Raw genomic sequence first — 16,335 nt, forward strand, 5'->3', positions numbered from 1 at the left:
CACACCACAGTCTTGGAGGAGAAAATGGAGATGACCAGAAAGGAGGAATGATTGTTAAAACAGTGGTGCCAAAACTGCTCATGGGTACCAAACGATGGCAGGGAGACAGGGGAAACAAGGAGGCTCTGGTGGAGCAGAAAGAAGACAAGGGGGAGGCAGAGTCTTACTTCAAAGGCATTAAACTCTTTAACAAGCTAAAAGTTTTCCCAGTGGTTAGAAGTCCTTCTTTCCTCCCTTTTGTGCCCCTCTGCTATCACTTCTTCATGCCCAGTTGAGGAGTCTGCTCACATCACCTCCTGGAGAGGAAGAGCACTGTCAGACATGAGACAGTTTCTCAGTTCTGGGCTGTTCTCCCATGGCCCCCACATACCAACCTGATTTAACCCTAATTTAGAAACATCAAAAAACAGAGGAATTCCATAGCAAAACACTTTGTTAAAAGAGTAAAGCTTGAATGCTTGGTTTTAGTATGATCCAGCAAATACTCATAAAACAATATTACACTTTCTGTATAAACATTCTGCACCTTTAAAAAAGTGAAAAGTCCGGAAACAAAGGAATTCAGCCACTTCCCAACCGCCATAACATCTTTCATCACTCACTATCACTCCAGTCAACTTTAACTTTGCCAAAATATATGCCAATCTCAAAATAATAAATTACCAGCAGTTTATAATATCTAAACTCTCCATTTCCTCTTCAGGGATTTGTTTCCAATAGAACATTGCAGGCTCATATATTACAGCAATTCTCACCAAATAAAAGAAAGGACTATGCATGTCAGGTCCTTACATGATAAAATTTGAAAATGCAAACTTGCAACTGCTGTATAGATTCATGTTCTCCTTTGAGGACAGCCCTCCCTAATAGCAGACAGATTTCCCGCTCCAAGCTGGTCAGAAAATGATTCCTTCTTCTAACCTATTATATATGGTTTTCTAACATGAGAAGTTTTACCATATAGACAATAATGTGGCCGAAACTAGATGAGGGCACTGACCTGGCTTCTCTCTGGCTCTGCTACAGGACTGCCCTGACATGTTCGTCGCTAAAGGCGACAGAGCAGTTTCTTGGCAGAGCTGCGGAGGGTCAGCTCTCCTCCTCCCCTGCCTGCCAGCTGTCATGTCTATTTAAATGAAGTTCCTCCAGAAAGAGATTGCCTCTCACTATGTGGTTGTACAGCACCTGTTGCCAGTGTGGTAATTAGAATAAATATAAATAAAGGCAGAAATTACAGTAATCTTTGATACAGGTCACAGTGATTGGGAAGGAGAATCTATTCCGATAAATGAGCCAAGCGATTCATGCTATTCAGGTTAGGGGGCAGAGGGAGAAGAATGGCAATAGATGAGTGATCCAGTACTGTAGAGTTGAGTGGATCCTGTCTTGGATTATTTGACTTTGAAATATTTTTAGGGAATCAACTTTTTTTTAATACAGATAATATAATGTTATTTTCCTGAGATTTTGCTGCATTCTGCAGAATCATTTTTCAACCTGTGCTTCTCTGACAGCAATAACTTTGTTGGAATAACTAAACTTCTCTGAGTGTCTGGTGACACCCCATCACCAAAAGTGTCATATCCAGTGCCCTTTGGTATTTAATGCAGAGCTGCAGAGCTGTTTCCTTTTCAAATAGGAAGCCTGTCCTTATAGTTATCTTTTCTTGGATCAATCTTTACAAAATTATTCTTCTACCCTTACATCCTCATCCCAGACTGCATCTGAGATTCACATCATAAACACAGTATTAGCATCAGCACAGCTTATTCATTTTTCTCTGACTAGAACAACCAGAGCAATAGAATCAATAAATTTTTTGGTTCTTCAAGTTCTCCAATCCATCATATTCACAAAACATGTTACTGAATCTTTTCTGTAGCAAGTAGTTGTATTAGAACCTAGTGAAAATTTAATAGCACAATGGTGCTGAAAAAGAAGTATGCCCTCATATTGTTTAATCCTGACAGGCACCACTGTATAAGGGCAAATAAATCTCCATCCTGGATGGACTAACCCTCAGCTGATGTTAGTTATCATGAGTCCACTGCTCTTTAATGGAAAGATAAAAAGCATATTGAGGATCTTCCTGATGTGTGTAAGGCACTGTACATGCAGTTGTACAGAAGGAGAATTTATAGGGGTTAAAACTAGTTGTGGTCATATTGCTCTGTGTTTGGAAGCTAAAGAGTTGTAAGGTGACATGGCATGAATAAATTGTGTTTCCTCATCTGACATAAGTGCATAAATGTAATTTAAATCCTTCACATTTTGCTGGTTTATATTTTTGAATGAATTTGGATTGGTTCAACACAAAAGCAGGTGCCATACAGTTTGTGAACTGCTTGAAGGTTGAGGCTGATGGTCATAACTGGACTTTTTAGGATGCTGTAGAAAGCCTGCCCAGAAAAGGGACCTATGCTGAGGGGTCAGTGTCATGGGGAATGCAATGGTCCAGAGATATTTGCGCTGGGACGTGTCTGATCCAGCAGCTGTCTCTTTCCTCACCTGCTTTCTGTGCAGGGTGCACCTGATATTTTAAGTGCACATGTCACAGGAAGAAGTCACACCTATTTTGGATTTCATTAGTTCAAACTTCTGCACATGTTTATGTAGATAATGAGATCCCTCATTCCTTTGGCCAAATTGACCCCCTGTGTAACTTAACTAATATCAGTGAGATCATGTGAGGGAGAGTTTGGGTAGCAGGCAGATAAGTGAATACTGATGCAGTAACATTGGTGAAAGAGCTGGGGAACCTAGCCGAGTGTCAAGGGGATCTTTAGAAAACACTTCATCTCACCTACCAAATATGCCCCATCCCCATCTTCCCCTCTTTCCCTAATGGTAGTATTAAATTATGTCCCTTGGAGGCTTCAATCTCTTTCAACTCCCTCCTACATCCCAGAAGTCACTCATTCTCCCTTTTGAGTTCGTCCTGGACAAATGATCTCATTAAGGTCATGCACAGCAAACACATGCTGACTGAGCTCTACTTCACTAGTGTCATGTAACATTTTTCACTCTGTTTTTCTGTGGATCAGTTGTAGGTTATGTGTCTTTTCTGGACCCTGACTGACCTCTGTTGCTTTTTCCCTAGCCAAGGCAGACCCTTAACCTCCCTGCAGGGCTCCTCTGCACCTACTGTTTGTACAGCAGGCTCTTCTTGTGTTTCCTTGGACAAGCGTGGGACAGCACGCTGCTGCCCCACCTGCTGCTTCTGCACCCCCCTCCCTCTGTAACCTAACAGCAAAGTGTGAGGTCTGAATCGCTGAATGGATCTCCCAGCCTGCCGGCAGAGCCTGATTTCATGAAGAGGATCCAAAAAACAAACAAACCACCCCCCAGTTTTGAAGGTAACAAATGCCATTTTAGGGTCTGATGAATCGCTTTTCTCCTGAAACTGTGTATATATCATGCTGGCTTGATAGTCTCCAGGTTTTTTAAGAAGCCTGATAAAGACATGCTTATGTGATACATCCTTAGACTCCTCACACTTTGGATGGGGTTTTTCCAGTGTGTAAACCCAGTAATTGGCCCAGTCAGACAGTGCAGTGTGATCACCTCTATGCTGAAGTCAGTGAGATTGCTAACCACTTTACATCAGGTCTGGATTAAACCCAGTTTCTTTTTTTTTTTTTTTCAGTCTTGAATCCCCACGTCAGTGATATAAATGTAAGCAGACGTATTATTTTTGCTGTAGAGTTGAAAGATTTTTTCTAGTAATAAACAGTAGCACAATTGCAGCATCTCTTTCTCTGTGGGAAATATCTTTGGGTACTTCAATACTTTCTGAGATGTCCTTTGGCACTTTAAAATTTTCTCAGATATTTCAGACTATCCATTGATGTGTTTCCATGAATTATTCCTTGCCCCTGTTTGTCAAAGGCCAACACAGGCACTTGACTTTACACATTTTAAAAAGCTCAGGCTACATCCAAACTTTTCCAGAGTCATGGCTCACACACTATTCATAGAAATTGTTCCTTGAGTTATCGTTATAATATATAAGGAATCATGTTGACTTCCTCAGGACTCCACAGCGTTCAAAGTAATGCACGTACATGTGTCTGGAGACCTCATCAGCAACTTTCTACAAATGTTCTGTATTCAATATGTGAAAGCATAGCTACAAAGGTTATTTTGACAAAAAGCCTCAAAACAGATGGTGGTATGTGTGTCCTGGCTGGTTATATGTAATGCAGACACAATTCAAATGTCCAACTCTAGAGTTCTCCAGTATTCATAGGAAATTGCTGTTTTTAAGAAACATTCCAGCCAATACACTCATTTTGTAGTGTGAAATGCAAACAAAGAGGCAGAACTCCTCCCAAGATTACACAGATTTGTTATTCAAATCAATATACCCCCAAAACTCTAACTCTAGTTCATCATTTCAAAATGTTCCTTTGGACTTTGACATCTGATGTCATTCAGGTAGAGAAGAGGGACAGAAAAACTGTCCACTTCCAAAATATTGGTAGCTGTTCTGCAGAAATCCCTGGGCTCCTACTGCTATCAGAAAGACCCATCAGCCCACGCCTGCACCCTTGCTTTTTAAGGAACTTCAGGGAGACAGGTCCTCAGCTGGAGGAGAGAGATCTTCATAGACTTCTTAATGATGCCAAATGGGGATTTTCCTCATGACATGTATAATATTCCTTGATGTGTTTATACGTATATGGAAAATTTTAAATGGCTGGGCCAAGCTGTTGCCTACCACATGCCTACTACCTGCAGCAAGCGCTAGCGTATCCCTCTGCCTTTCACCAGGGTTGGGCTCATCTAGAATTGTGCCCTCCAATTTGGTGTGCCTTACCACAGCGGGACAGCACTCAGGTCACAACAGGGAAAAGTCAGTCCCATAGATTAAAGGAGCGAATTATTGAGAGATAAAATCAAAGCTGAACCAGAACGTTAATAAAAGAGAGCTTGGTATTTAATTAATCTTCAATGCTTTTGTTATGATGTCATTGCTATTGCCAAAAATAATCAACTAGAAACACAAACTATTAAAAAGGAGATTATCTCCTTAGAAAGATAAATGCCCATGTAGTCTATAAATAGCTCTGGAATGAAGCCATCCCATGCAGACTCTGGAATGGGAAGATTAACTCCTTGCCATCCAGACATCCTTGTCTCCCACCAATAGGATTAAGCACAGTCGATCTGTACCTGAGTACAGATGAAATGGCTGGCTGACGGGTGGCCAAGGAACAGGCAGGCACAGCCAGAGGGAAGGACAAACGAAGACAGTATAAAACTACTAGGGAATGCTCTCAGTGTGCAGGATCTCTGAGACAAGCCTTCTGTCACTGTAGGATGCATTTTAGCTTTGCTTGGGCCTTGGAAAGACAGAAAAGTGTTAGCAGCTACTTTGGTTAAAAAAAATGGGACAGCATTTATGCATTTGAATTCAGCATCAGTTTCCCCAGAAAACTGTGCTTATCCTACTGCCATGGACAACCTGTCACCCAAGCAGATGTGTTAAATACTGGAAGGCCCTATGTTCAGTTTTATATAAGGTCTAGCACTTTCTCTAACCCCACCTTTTATCACCAGTTTCTCATGTAACCAGTCCAGATGTAGGGGCAAGGATTTGCTGCCTAGCTTGACAGATGCTCCACAGAATTCCTGCTTCTGTTTAAATAGTCATTTCCCTAATCCTTACTTGCAGGCTGTCTGGGCATGCTAAACATGACATATCTTGTCATCTTAGTTCTTATCAGAAGAGGGATACTGTAATTTAAAATGGATGTTTTCAATGTTCCTCATCCTGCCTCTTTAACCTACAACCGTTACTTTATTTATAGCAGAAAATAAGTTTTTAATTCTTGTGTCATTTTGTAATTGTGAACAATTTACATAGAATATGCCAGTAGGGATTATTGTAAAGCTTTTTAAAATAAAAAAATATATTGCCAACAAAAATTATAATTGAACTGTAGTCTGTTTTGACCATTGCCTGGTTTAGTAGTGATCATAGCATCACTGAAAGCATTCATGCCAAAATCATATAACCCCTTTGCAAAGCAAGTTTAATGACCATCAGCAGTATTGTTATATCTATTGGTCTTAAATGCTAGTAAATTATACAGTAGTGCAGTAAACTTCAAAGCAAAATTAAAATTAATTCTTAAGAGACTGGAAGATATTAGTTTTCTTTCATAGTTTTAATGTTCTTGTAAACTTGTCCATAGTCGGGGGGTGTATGCATGTGTTTTACCATCTTTTCCCACTGGGTTTGTTCATGACAAGGCTCAATTTCAGTCAGATTTTGTGCAAATTTACTCCATGTGTACAGGGAGCTTGATGTATCTGAGGCCCTTCTTTCCCCGCTGAGCTCCACTGAAGGCTGGAGCAGTTCACTGCTTCAGCCAGCAGGGACAGCTTCCTTCTAGGTCCCCAAGCACCAAGCATGCTTCACCCAATGCGTGTGGAGGATGAGCAAGGGAGTGCAGCAGCCTTGGAGGAGGTGCTGGAGATCAGGATCCCAGGAGACCTCTCCTCTTGCCTGACGTGATGCCAGACTGCCAGGTCCTCCATCCCCTTCCCAGGGCCCCGAGTCTCAGAGGCACAGCATGGACCTGCAAAGGTAGGGATTTGTGCAGTGAACGTGTGGCTATGGGCAGAATTTGGCTTAGCTTTGTAGAATAAGCTAGTCTTCATAACAAGTAGTGTTAATATGATCTAATTTAGACTGAACTGGTTACTCGATACATAAATCATTAACTAGGAGCTAGTTCTCACTCCCACCTGTAGGACATAGCTTGTGATTTTAGTACAAGAAAGGTTTTTCCACCCCCATGATACTCAATGACCTGTGCCTAATGGGGTTTTGGTGTTCGTGGGTCCGTTTTGCTTTTTGCAGGTGGAATGTTCTTACTTCAGCAAATTGCAAGGGCAGCTGAGTTTGGATCTGGTTTGCTTTGTGGGAAGTGAATGAACTTATGTCCCACTGTTGCTTTTTCTCATTCTCACCACCCAAAGAACTCCCTGCAGAGGTGTGGTAGGTAACGTGCCATTCACTGGCCTTGTTAAGATTTACAAGCCACTCAGAAAGTTGATAAAGATCTTTATAGCTGTTTTGAACTCAAATGAACTGCTGCTGCTCATTTACAGTATCACAAGGACACTTCAGTTCCCTGCACTGCACTGCAAACTCATTAATTCTGAATCACACGCTCAATAAAAATTACCTTGAAATGACACAGGCACACATGCAAGGCAAAAGAGAAGAGGCTGAGGGCAGGAACACTGAGCTGAAAAATTACAGGAGAAGCCAACAAGCCTCTAGAACTGCTCAAAGAAAATGTGAAAGTAAGTCTGTGATTCACGACCAAAAACTTCTAATTCTTCAATCCCCAGTGGTGTGCCTTAGTAGGAGTGACTTGACCAGTGATGCTGGGGAACYGGTAGGCCTTCACTGTGGTGGAAAATGGACATTTTAAGAAACAAAACTTACTTGTATTTAGCTGTTGGCATATAGTTCTAGTGGCCTAATTTGAGGTTTCCAGACTTGAGCCACTGCATTCTTCTTTCTCTAGCTGTTTACAATGGGCTTTTTGAGTTGCTCTACATACACTGTCGCGTTTGTCTTAGGTGGGTTTGCACATGGGACTGAATAGTGTCACTCCTTCCTCTTTTTTTTGCTCTTTTCATGATGCTAGAATAATCCATTCCTACACTGGGGATGTCCAAGGATGTCTCCATTCAGCAGAAGCTGATGCAAATGAGAGCTCTGTGAATAAGGCAATGGTATCTCCAGAGAAGACTTGCAAGTGCGAAGAGGAGAAGAAGGTTGTACTTGCTCTTCTGTCCCTGCTGTCGCAGCTGGTAAAGGACACCATGCTGCTGGACAGATGGGGCTTGGCTGAGCTGTAAAACTGATATCCTGCAGGGATTTAAACTTCTGCTGCACTTTCCTTAAGAGTGACCTATTAATCATATTTCCTTGAGCAGTCCTATGGGGAAACTGTGTTCTGTGTCCCAGAACTCCCGGCTCCTTCTCCCCTTTTGGTGGCACTGGTTGTTCCTCACCCCCATGGGCCTGCAGGTGCTGCTGAACGCTGTTAAACTGTCCTCCGTGTCAGCCTGCACAGAGCCACCAGTGATGGACAAAGCAAGTCCTATGCGGTCACCCCAGTGAGCCGGGTGGTGGCTCCCAGTCTCATACAGGTGCATATTTTCTCACACAGGTAACTGATTAGGAGGGCACATGTGAACTGCAGCTCACTCACACAGTCGCAAGGATTCATAGTCTGTACCACTCTTTGTAAGGACTGTCCCGAAGGAAAGCTGATATGCAAATGCAAAATGATGATCTTTACCAGCAATTTTGCATCTTCATTTTTCTCTTACTAGCCTGTGTTATTTCTCCTTTCCAGGCCTCTTGCACAGTTAAGTCAATGTACCGTTAAAGAATGATCAACAAGGCCCTCTAAAATCCAGTACTGATACACAGCTTCCATCTGCCTGCTAATGAAAAGCTTTGTCAGTTGTAGGGTCACCATATCAGTTTAACTGAGAGCACTTAGGGAGCAACCAGTGCATTGCCTGAGAAATGTTCTGTTCAGTTTACTAAGATCTTGAAGAACTAGTTCAATAAATCCCTGCTTGCTTGAATGAGTGCACCTTTCATCTCCCACCACATTTTTCATTATGTCACGTAGATACAAATGCACATGTTTTTAATGTGAAGTTAATCCCTGAGCTGCAGTGAAATGATTAACCCTTCGCCCTTGAATTCCTTGCTACCATATGATCTAGTTCTTATGGAGTTAAGAGTTAAAGCAGTAGTGATAGCTGAAAATACTTTAGGTGAGTGGATATTTGTTCACCATGGAAGGCCAGCCTTAATCATAAATGTAAATACTTTTTGGCTTGGGGAACACGGATAAATAACATGGCATAGCTACTGTGTCCTGAAAATAAATATTTGCATCTACAGTTATTATTGCTGACTCAGGATTCTTGAAAATAATTTGTCAAGACAATATGGTCAAGAATAAAGGTTCTAAAGTTTGCAGCTATTAAACTTTCTTTTAAAACACAGGTCTGCAACACCTGTGCTATGCAGCTCAGGTGTAAGATCAAGTTGTCCCAGGAAGGTAATCCATTCTGTTCACTGATGTGATCTCTGAAGAACTGCATGTTCTCATCTCACTGAACATTTATGTGTATAAGTGAACATGAGCTAAATATGCAGAATCCTGTGCTTCCAGACAAGATTGTATCCTTATCCCTGCTCTAAAATCTCTAGTGATATCAGCACTGATTTTGGCTACAGCATATTTACTTCTCAATGATTCTGAGCGCCCTGGGTGAGGAGCAGCCAATGCTGCAAAAGGGCCTGCAAACTGAAGACCAGGAGGGTGGGCAGCAGGTTGGCTTTGCCTTATTTCATATATCATTTATTGGCATGTTTTCCTGGGAACATCACTAAGCACCCTGCAGCTGGATTGAAGGCATTAACTGAGTGGAGTAGTAACCTCTATTTCTAATTGTGTTATTTCTTGCAGATACAACTTGATATTACAGAAGCATTATTTATTTCTCAAGTGCTTTTAAGTATCAAGCCAGATTGGCCTGTTTTTTATCTACTTGCCTTTCTCTGAGTGATGTGTCCAAGGCTCCAGCCAGAAGTTCAGTGTGTGCTTTCACTTTGAACTGAGTAATTTTAGATGAAAGAACAGCCCTCCAGTTTCTGTAGATGATCTGTTGCCAACCTATATAGATCTGCTCTTTCTGCCAGTTCTTTTTGGCTTCTTCATATCCATGAGACAGGCAGTCTGTAGGGTGTTGTGATTTGTGAGATGGCTTCTTGCCCACAGCTCCTTTAAGTGAGGTAAATGAAGTTTGATGCACTTGAAAATAGAGAAAAAGAAAAGTTTTACACCTGGCAAAAACAAATTATGTTCGCACTTCACAACATGTCCCTGCTTCTGGGCTCAGTGCCTTTCAGGAAGGACCTTTTGAGTATTGCCCTTGCTCTAGCATGCGAGTGACACCGGGCTGGCCCCTGTATCCTGGGGAGAGGAACATCTGCTCATCCTCAAGCAGGCCCATATCTTTTTCCAGGAGAGAGGGCAGCTCTGAGGCCCCAAGGAGACCGCCAGAGAGATGATGGTGTAAGAATATAGGGCAGGGCAGTGGCACCTGGCCCTGAGGTCCCAAAAAAGGGAGGAGGAGAAAGGGGCTGGCCAGACGTTTGAACATCTCCTGTTCCAAGGTCAGCTGCCTGCTTTGCTGTTTGCAGGGCCCCATGGAGACTGGGAGGACCCAGAGGACCGCATCTTGTCACCTTTTGCACATTGGAAGAGGCAGTTCTGGATAGTGTCAAGGACAAGGTGGCACCAGAACAGCATTCAGGGGAGATACCCTAAAGGCACCACAGGAGGTGGCACCAACCTGGCCTGGACTTAGGCAGGGAAAGCACCTCCTAGTGTGACTGGGCATCACATATAGCCCTGGCTCCTGTGGGGAGGATCCTCTGGGTTTGAGAAAAGGGCTGCTCCTGTGAGATTTTTGCTCTGGTCTAGGCAAAAGATAAGCGAGACAGAGCAACGAGAAGGCCGGGGAGCCTCACGTGCCTCCCACATGATGAGAGCCGGGGCAGCCTTGCTGACACCAAACTGCTACACTGCCCATCTGCGGGGGCTTAATGTGCACAGTGTCCTCCTGAGGGTGGCCACTCATTTCTGGAGCAGGATGGAGTAAACCAGTGCTTTGGAGCTGGTGCCAGCTCACCGTGCAAGGCCAGGAAGGTGTCCTTGCACACCTGGAGATGAGCACCCAGTGGATGGTGTGGATGCACAGGCGAAGGCCACTCAGTGAGGCAGGACCGGGCTCGCTGCTGGCAGCCTCTAGCTGGTCCCTCTCTCGTGGCTGTCACGGCAGGTGTCAGGACGGCAAGAGCCCATGAAGTGAGACCCGCCGGCTGGAGGCCTGCACAGGCATCACGCCCTGTGCTTTCCTTCCCTCAGGGACACCCTGTCCAGCCCCACGGGCACCACCCCCCCCCGCCTCCCCCCTTGCCCGGTCCCAGGCCCTCTCTGGCTTCCCCAGCTATCGGCACTCCCTGCCAATTTACTCCCACCTCACTTAAAAAAGCAGGGGTATAGCGAAAATACATACATGCACTTAATTTGGCTTTGGACCTCTGTTTCCAGCCTATTCCTAACTGCAGTGCTGAAACACAGATTTTTCACTTTTGTTTGGTCACAGCTATCATTCCTTGACATACTTTTGAATTCAAATGAATGAAAATAGTTCTGTGAGATCTATTATGTCTCTGGCTTGTAAAATACAATAATTTCTTACTAGGTTATACTAATATTTCGTAAGTCATTCTTCTTATTATTATTCAATAAAGCTCTGCACAAACAATCTATCCCACAGGAGGAATTTCTGCCAGATCCCAGATGTCAAACACATTTGCTTCAAATACAGGAGTTCATGACCTTTTATGTTTGTTAATGTGATGCCATGGAAATTATTTATCATAAATAAGTGTATGTCAGGATCAGGTGCTCCATGGGGCATTTACAGTGGTACAACAGCCTTTCCTGAAACAGGTCTTTCCTGTTTTTTTGTTTTTTGTTTTTTTTCCCCCTAACAATGAGGGGTTTGGAACGTTTCTAAACCCTGTTATTGAACAGAGTCCAGCTACTGCATTGAAAGGTAGACAGGAAGTCAAAGATATCTCAGATTTCAAGTCTTTCCTGAAGTCAGCTGCAGATAAGGTTCTTTCTTTCTCTTGTATCCTTTACCCTAAAAATGCATTTGCCAAAGTGCAGACTATGTATGGACCCAACCACATGCTACATGCATTGGTTTAAAGCACTGAATCAAACAGAAGACTATTGGAATTGCTTGGATTCAAATGACTAGTCTGATATGCCAGGGGATTTTTTGCATGTGACAAGCTCATTTTAAACCCAGGGAAGCACTGCCCACCCACAGTCTTGAGGGTGCAAGAGCTCTAGAAAATATCTGAAAGGGTCAATACATTGATAATGTTTCATTCTATTACCTTTTTTCAGCAGATGTGACAATGTTCTTACAAACCTGTGTGGGACCAGCGCTTAAATTAAAAGCAGCTGGTTCTTAATAAAGCCAGGCAAGAAGAGATAGGCTGTAATAGGAAAAACACTCTGAGGAGTCATCCTTGGCTCTGCCTCATCCTTTTAGCAACTGTACATTAAGGTTTATAATGTCTCCTGGGCTTACTGGATTCATCATCCCAGATTCCTAGACAGCAGCAATAGCAAGAAATGCCTTCTTTGAGCTTCTCCTGAGAAGAAAACTGCACCTTTTGTTCCTACATAAATATGCACCCACAATGACCCTGCCAGCTGTCGCTTCAGGCTGAGGTTGATAGCACACAAAAACTCCAACTTAGGCCCAGCACAGCAACCAGTTTGCCTCAAAGGTTAGCCACCAAGGAAGCTCCCCTTGCCCTGTGCTAGTTTTGGATGGCAGCCGTTTATGACGCTGAAGACTAGCTCAGAAGCAGTTGTTGCAGTCCTCAGATGACCCAGACAAATGTCTGTGGAGAGACAGGACCACAGTGCGCTGGTGAATGAAGGATGAGCCCACCTTCAATTTATTCTCAGAACATATTAGTGACTTGTTTGTGCACGAAAAGATCTGCCTTATAACTGCAAGACATAACAAGCCAGCAAAACACGTCTCAAATTCACAGTAAATCTAAATGAAATAAAGAGGGATGATCTAATTTGGACAACAAAGTATCTTCATTGAACTGTTACCCTAAGCATCCAAGCAACACTTTCAAAAGATGCCTGACGCTGTGCAATAAAGCTGTTCTTCTAAAGCACTGTGGGAGGAGGCAACTAGCTGCAGTCTCAGATGGGGGACAGAATTACAATGGGTTATGTCAGGAAAGCATGATGTTAAACATACATTTGAAAAAAAGAAAAACACAGAATAATAGTCACAGACTGAATTATAGCAGCTTTATATAATGGACCACACCCAGCATCTGTGGTAGAGGAGGGAAGGTGTCTGTTAAAATCAAAAGCTGTGTTGGGAATGGAAAAAGACAGTCTCCAGCTGACAGTAGGGCAGGGAGAATGAGGAATACAGTTTCATGTTTTTCCCAGCAAAACCTCAAGGGATAAAGATTATTGCTGTAATAACTTTCATGGCTGCAGAAGTTGTTTATAACAAAGGTGTATTAACCACTTATAGACTTTGGCTGAAAAGGACTCTAATATTTCGCTGAAATCTAATTTGCAGAACCCTCTTTCTTCTCTTTCAAAGCTTCTGTGTAACAAAACTTTACTTAGTGGCTACACACAGAGTTTGGCTGTGAAAAGTCCTCTATTGTGTGTTGGACTTGTCCTGATAACGTCCTACTTTTAGGTCCCGACAGCTGAGCTCATCACTTGGCTATTGCAGTATACACTATATTTTAAATCTGATCATAAGCACATCACTTTATGTTACTTTCTGAAACTAAAATATTTCAGACAAATCGGCATTAGAAACTGTCTAACTCTGAAGGACTCTAAGCAAGCTGGGGAAGCTATTTGCAGTGATCAGTTGCTTAGTTGCATTTCATCTTTTTCAAACTAGGTAAGAACTACACCTAAGCAAAAATGTTTTCAACAGATACACACTTTTTTGCTTGAAAGATTTCAGTGACTCTCTACAAACATGATTCGTCCTCTGAACAGCTGAATATTTAAAATTAAGGTTGACATGATCCAGTAAGTGAGCAGAACTGGTAGGATCAGGTTTCTGATGCAGAAGATTACTAGGGAGAATTCAGTCAGTTTCTGCAAAGTTGCAGCCTCCATGAGCATTTCTGGTTACAAACTTGTTTGCTGGCATATTTGCAGAAAGTGAAGAAAAAGAGTCATACATAGTCTATTTGAAAGCTTTCACAGACACAAAGAATTATTCAAAAACATTAGACACAAAGAATTAGTCAAGAACTTTTTTCAGTGTTTACATATGTAGTTATTATTGTTTCACATGTGGATGTTTCCTAAAAGTTTGAGGTCCACGGTGGATAATATGCTCTCCTGTTTGTAGCTACTTACTACAGTCTTCTCTTCTGGCTATTGTTTTTTCACCGTGAAGAATATTGTGAAGTTGTAATTCAATAGCATGAACAGTACCATCAGCAAGTGAAAGCGTGTTGTGCAGAGGTTCAAAACAGATGAGACAGCCCTCTCTGGGGAATATGAGAAGTGCAGTATAGCCCAGAGTCCAGACTAATAAATTCTCCTCCGTTGGCTCTGCGCAGGGCTGCTCAAATGTCCCAGCCCTGCATTTCTGGAACTGAGCGTGCAGTGGTTTGACACAGTCATCCCAAACCAGCCTCGTTTCATAGCTTGGTCTCAGCACCAGGGGTGCCCTGGGTGGAGGCAGCATGAGGAGGCAAGAGCAACTCCAGAGCACTGGGAACTATTAAGGATGAGCGGTTGCAATGATAGTCCTGGGCTGGGCATGGAGGAGAAAGGGGCCAAGAGCAGGTCTCAGTGAGGCAGGGAACATTACCAGGTTTCTCCAGGGAGGTTCAGTTACAGAAAGATTAGAAGACTAGTAGCAACTAGTGCAGAGCATGGGTCACGCCGTATACTGGCAGGAGGCAGGCAAGAACCATATTTGCAGCTGAATGAGAGCTCGAGGCAGCAGAGAACAGAGGTGAACTGGCTGCATTCCTGAGCTTCAGGCTAGATCTGTTTGGGACAAAAATCTTGTAAGGGAGGGAAGGTTTATCTCCTATCCCAGCTAAGAAATTGTAGCTCAGTAACATTCTCCACTGCCACGAAAATCAGGTCAGCCCCATCCCTTACCATGTGCAGCATGTCCAGTCTTCAAGCAGGTGAAAGCAGAATGGAAGGTGGGCTCTAACCATCAAAAAAAGTCAAGGGAATGAGAAAAGAGGCCCCTTAAATTACAGAGGATGGCCTTTCCCATACCTTGAGAAAGAAGGAAGACAATCTTGCAAACTGTTTTTCTCCTATTACTTCCTTGTCAGAAATATCATTTTTATGTCCCTTCCGTAATCAGGGATGTGACCTGCATGCCTGGAGGCTGGCTATTGCCACATCCTGACTCTAGCAGCTGCAGAGCTACTTAGGCAAAACTGGAAATCACTGAAGAGCTTGAAGAAGCCGGGTGCAGACCTATGCTCACGTAACCTGATAGCAACAAGTTGCATACAGGAACTGTATCAGTAGTTAAACCTGCTTTTATGAACAGTGAAAGTAAAGCTGCTCAATCACATAAAGACATGCCTTGAAATGTGTGCTTAATGTACACTTCAAAAGAGCTCAGATAATTTTGGAAGCATGCCAAATTACTTTTATTTCTTTAAAATAGTGACCGTATATAATCACACGAGCCCCATTAGTAGGAATCAGAACTACTCCACTACATGATATCCCAATATCGTGCTATTGGCTCTGAACTGTTAACACAGATTCTTTGCTAGTTCAAAAGTGAGTCTGTGCTTTTGGCAAAGGCTCTATGCGCACAGTGGCTCTGGAGCTTGAAGTAGCTGTGTTACAGTGCATGATGACAAGCATGAAATTCTTAGTTAGCATCAGGTCCATGGTGCTATTAAATCACAGAAAAGCTACGTTCTTGGTGGATGGGGAATCCCCAAAAGGCTGGAATTCAAGAGCAGTTAGGATGAGCCTGCAAAACTTCAGTCACTTATCTGAGTTTTTGAAGCTTTTAGAGTAAGTACAGAATTTCCTTGAGGAAACACTCACTTTTTCCCAGAAATGCAGCCCCACTTCCCGCTTACCTCCCCCCACCCAGGGTATTCAGCACTTCTGGTTCTGGTCCTTGTGAGACACGGCAGGAGGGGAAGCAGGAGAAGAGAAAGGGCCCAGATAAAACAGCCTGGAGCCTCCCAACCCCTGCACTTCCTGAAGGGAAATTTCTGAACCCGAATTTCCTGGGGAAATTTCTGAACCTGTTTGCTGTGCATGAGCTGCAACTTATCCTGCAGCCCATGCAGCCTGCAGCAGGGGCTTTTGCTCATGTGTCCATGCAAAGCCTAACTTAACAGGGCTCAGTCCTCCAGGTGGAAACGCTGCTTGCTGTGACACCATAAACATTAATAAATCACTTTTCTCCCTAAAACACAGGCCCGGTCTTGCTTCTGCCGAAGCGAGGAGCAGCACTGGCACCGGCTGCGGCGGGGCAGCGGCCCAGCGGAGCTGCGGGCAGCGCTCACGCGCGCGAACCTGCCCCCGCGGGCGGGTCGGAGCCGCCCGGGAAACTCCCCGCGGCCGCCCGGGACCGGCGAGAGGCGCCGCGGCAGCGCACCTGAGCGCCGCAGCTGCC

This window comes from Apteryx rowi, unplaced genomic scaffold (genome assembly GCF_003343035.1).
Source record: "Apteryx rowi isolate R43461 unplaced genomic scaffold, aptRow1 scaffold_5, whole genome shotgun sequence".
NCBI classification, from domain to species: Eukaryota; Metazoa; Chordata; class Aves; order Apterygiformes; family Apterygidae; genus Apteryx; species Apteryx rowi.